This window comes from Polyodon spathula, chromosome 30, assembly GCF_017654505.1.
Source record: "Polyodon spathula isolate WHYD16114869_AA chromosome 30, ASM1765450v1, whole genome shotgun sequence".
NCBI lineage: Eukaryota > Metazoa > Chordata > Actinopteri > Acipenseriformes > Polyodontidae > Polyodon > Polyodon spathula.
The window spans coordinates 8,259,726-8,264,909 of record NC_054563.1 but is presented as its reverse complement, the minus strand read 5'-3'; positions in this window follow the sequence as shown (position 1 = coordinate 8,264,909).

Below are 5,184 nucleotides of genomic sequence, written 5' to 3'. Positions count from 1 at the left end.
CTCACACATGGTTTTAATGCAAACCGGCAACAGGAGACTTCAAACTGCATCCTAATTTGATGCATCGATTCACCAATATGTAATCAAAACTCGAGACATTTAAGGACAGATGCTTAATAAATTGATGGGTGCCAACCTGAGTTTCCAGATCAAATTCCAATACAGGGCCAATTCTATCCTGGATAATCTTCAATTCTATATTCCCAAACAAACTGTGGCACGCTACCTAATACAATAAAAAAGGATATGTCACCTCCATAGGTCTCCCCTCAATATATATATATATATATATATATATAGATATATATATATATATATATATATATATATATATATATATATATATATATATATATATATATATATATATATATATATATATATAGATATATAGATAGATAGATAGATAGATAGACAGATAGACAGATTTTTTTAATTAATAAATTAATTAATAAATGAAGTGGTCCAACATAAAATGTCCAGGGCAGTTTTCTATGGATGAATAACAGTATACCAGGTGCTTTTTTGTTGTTTTTTTTTTTAATAAAGGTAAATTTAATCTAGCAACTTAGGCATGCCAAATACAAGACTGATAAGGTATGCAATCTTTCCCTTTTGGTAAATTGTTTGGGAAGATTTTTGGTTTGAAGAGAATGACCGCAATAGAAAAACCAATTGAGCATTACCAAAGAGATTGCATGATTAATCGTTTTCACAGACTAGCAATTCTCATGTGTCAACTGACTCCTAATTTCCTTTACAAACTATAATCATTGCTTTCTGATGGTTTCAAGACAAACATATGTCAGAGAACCTCTTCAGGGATGTTCAGTTGTTCTTAAATAATATTGTGTTGGTTGTAAAGATAGGTCCCGGAGTTTAAGTCCCTTTGGGTGTCTTTATTAAATGCATGACTTTTAAATAGTGATGTACAGTACCTTATAAACTGCAGGTAACACAGCTCGCTTACATATATTGCAAAATATATAAGGCAATATTAAAATGAACATTGAATGTATTTAAAAATATTCTCAGTATCTCGTTAAAAATATGATGATATTCCTAATTGTCACATTTTTAAAAGCATACTGTAGTTCTTCCTGTTTTCAGTAAATGCTACTGCACCTAGGGGTTAAGTGTGACATGTTCTGGAAATATCAAATTAATTCCTATGAAGTACCTGCCTGCTCTCCATCTGCTGTACTCACTCAAACGGTACTAATGTGAAAGCATCCTTTACTAAGGAGCCAAAGGAAATGGCTTTATTCTGGTAAATAGTTTTATTTGGTTCGAATCTACAAGCTCCCTGGCTGATGCCAGTAAACCACAGATTTGATGCTTGTGTGCAGAACCAGGAATGAATAAATCAAGTTAAACCCCTCTCTGGCTTAACCATCATCAGTATTTTTCCATGCAGGGGTTATCTGTTCTTTTTATGCTGAATGACGTGGCAACGAATGAAAAATGTATTTTGTGCTTTCATATTTTTTCAATTAAGGACAAGTTTGTTTCTCTCTCTCTCTCTTTCTCTCTCACACTCTTTCTGAAGTACTGCAGTGATACAGTGTTACATTGCTTTATAGTATGAAAGAGAAGAGATTCTTTCTCAGCCACTCCCAAGGTCTCTCTCTCTCTCTCTCTCTCTCTCTCTCTCTCTCTCTCTCTCTCTCTCTCTCTCTCTCTCTCTCTCCTCTCTTTCTTTGTGCTGCACCCTGCTTCACACCAGTGTTTCCATGGAAACCCAGGAAGAGCAGCTGGCTGCAGTGACAGCCAAGATTCTGAAGACGAAGGAGGTCACCAATGGAAGAGAAAAAGGGCCCGTTTTGCAATCCCTTCAGGGAGAACCATTTTTTTCCCCTCTATTTTGTATCTATTAGATTGCATTGTTATTAACCAGGACAAGTAATCTGCCAGCCTGTGAATAAATAATGTACTTGCTTCACATGCAGAGAAAGGGTATCTATTTGATTTTTCCTAAGACTTTTAAACTTTTAAAGCCTGCAGAAAGTATCTAATGGGTTTATATTCAGTGTTTTCAGATTTATGTGTTTTGTGGTTTCCCCAAGAGTAACATACAAAAGTCCATCACAATAAATATCCTTTTGTTAGACCAATAAAAACAGGGCTACATTAAGCTACAGTTTGTTTACACTATGCTTTAGTTTTTAGAACAATCTCTGCCATTGACGTTAATTAGGATTCCAAATCCACATATCCTGAGATTTGCAAACAAAACAGGGCAAGGCTGGCCGGGGACCGACGATCCAGCACACCACAAGCAAGCGTTTTAACCACTATGCAAAAGAGCCAGATTTGTCTATATTTGTGTTATACAGCCCTTGAACTCATTTAATTTCACCGACAGGGAACATTACTTAAAGCAATCAAGAAGCCATTGAAGTCTCTGGCTGAGAAGTGTTCATTAACTGCTGGGACTGGTCATTTTTCATCTCAGCTGTTTTAATAAAACACAGACACATGATATACTATAAAACCTTCCATTCTACCTATTTAGTTTAAATAGGTTTCTTACTGTTGCACCAGGTTTGCAGATAAGAGAACTTACTCTTTATTTTAAATGGCAGTGCAAGCACTATATTAAAAATGCAACTAATTTTGCATTCTCTATCATCAATAATACCCTATACCGCTTGGTCTTTTCCATACTCAGTATTAGCTAATGCTATTAACTGAAATTAGAAAACGATTCAGTACCATCAGCCAATCAGCTTCCAGCTAGAGCTGGCATTAACGCTGGAACATCACTGCATCATCTGTGAATCAAATTTGAAATCAATCCACGCAAGCGCTGACTTTTTCATTTTGACCTGTATTTTTAAGCGTAGTTCACATGTATTAGACAGTAAAACTAAACAAATACACAATTGGTCCAAATTAATTTTGTTATCCACCAAAACCAGCTAATTGATACTTTGCATCAATGAAAGCCACCAATCCTGTACCTGCGACTGCTTAGTCAGCCAATCAAATCTTGTCAGCTCGACCGGAGCTCAGACACAGCATCTTTCAACAACAGCAAACAGAGACACAGACAGTTTTATATAGTAATATTGCACCATTTGGATATCTGACACTGTTCAGATAGACCATAAGAAACTCTGACAAGTAAGAGCCTTCATTGACGGGCACTATCGCTTAAGAAGAGTGGACACCGCTTTTTTGTAATTATTTCTTGCATAAATGATTAACCCTTTCACACTCAATGCATTATCAACCCGCAAGTTTAATTTCAGAACATGTCTTCATCTTGTAATGAAAATTATTATTGCAATTACAATAAGATACAGACCTTGCAGGTGTGCGCAATTTGTCTGGAGATAGAATATAGATACTCCAGGAGCTGCGGATGTTCCCAGAGGTTTTTTTTTTATTTTTATTTTTATTTTTTATCAGTGAATGAATTATTAACCACTGATGATCCCTGTCTTGCAGTATACTGCAGTATACTGTCTGTTTCATTTTAAATCAGTTGTCAAAAAACTATTTTCCATTCTTTATAGATCAACAATATTAAAGATGCCATGAATAGACTCAGGGCATTAGTGAAATATTCAGTTCAACTATGTTTTAGAGTGGAGAGAGATACAGTATATGCTGGACTCTTATACCTCACAAACTCAATGCCCTGTGCTAGGTCTGTGTTGGGGAGATGATGAAAATCCCTGTGCAGTGTACAATCACACAAGAGGTTGGTAAATGCTTGATTGGTAGAACATGCCCTGATCCAGCATTAATTCCAGGGGTTTTGGTAGGATTTATTACATATTGGTCAACCTGCATTCCCCCTTATTGCCTCTGGATTGACTTTAATGTGACTGTGTATTATTTAGGTAGTGTGAATAGAGTATATGTAGGGATAGCCTGGACTTTTAAAGACTAAACCTATCTGCCCATCAGAGCAAATCTGTGTCATTTGATAGGTACTGGAGTTAATAGAACAGTGGTATGTTGCTTCATCATAATAAGCTTGCTCTTTCCCAGCTGTCAGATATTGTCTAGTATTGATTTAACCCTCCCTCCCCCTCTCCCCCTATTGACCAGACGCGATGGCCATTTTGGGATTACAGAACAGGCGAAACATACCAAAGCTCAGGCAGCCTGCAAACACTATCTTTCATAATACATTTTCAATATAGAAAACGCATTTATCAGAGCCTCTGGCTGTTTTCTTGTGACACAATAGAGACAATTCCAACAGTCTTGGTGCTCAACAATAACGGAACACATGGATGGAGATACATACAATCCACACATTGCAAGTGCAATACTTGATGCAACACTTGACTTGCCAGTAAGTTGTAAAATAAATCCAAAATATTTTAGGTGGTGTGTAGCTTTCTGGATGTTGTTTCATTATATTTAACTATTTTTGTAGTTAATATGACATAATATCAAAGAGATAGTTTTAGCTTGAAATTATATTATATAATATGAACTGTTCAGGCCAGGTACTGTAGGTTTAAAATGAAAGGAGCAAATATTTGATCTCTCATGAGATCTGTATTTGCTCTCTGTATGTTGTTTAGAAATGGTGAGTTTGTCCAAAACAGCATAAGGAGGCTTAATTTTGTGAATGAAAAAAAAGATTTTTATTCACAGTGCTACTTAAATGGCTTATTGCCTGGTTAATTTTAAATCAGACTTCTGCTCATTGTGCTGTTTACATGAATGGATATTTCAAAAGAAGGGATCTCCACTGACAAAAGTAGTAATTCTTAATGTAAAATAAACATGCTACAAACAACAGCAGGGTACACATGTATGCACCAGTGACTAATACTATACTAGTTGGTACACAAAGTTAAAAAGATTACAGGAGCTGATGGCAGTTTTCTATGACCTGAAAGTGTAGACTACTTGATTAAATCAGGGGTGTCTTATAAGCAGTGTATGACAGATTAAATTGATCCTGTCAGGAAACAGATACAAGGTCTACATTTAGATTGAAGATCTGCATTATTAATCGTTATCAATTGGAGAACGTTGATTGAAAGGGCTGCAGTTTAGCAAAGTAAGGCTTGGAGAGATCCGTCTTGAACTGAGTAATTTCCCCTTTTTATTACATTTGTGATTTGTGTAAGAGCAAACCATAATAACAATCCAATTTTAATTAGGAAAAGAAAAATCCTACTGCATTACAGTGAGACTCGGTGACTACACTTT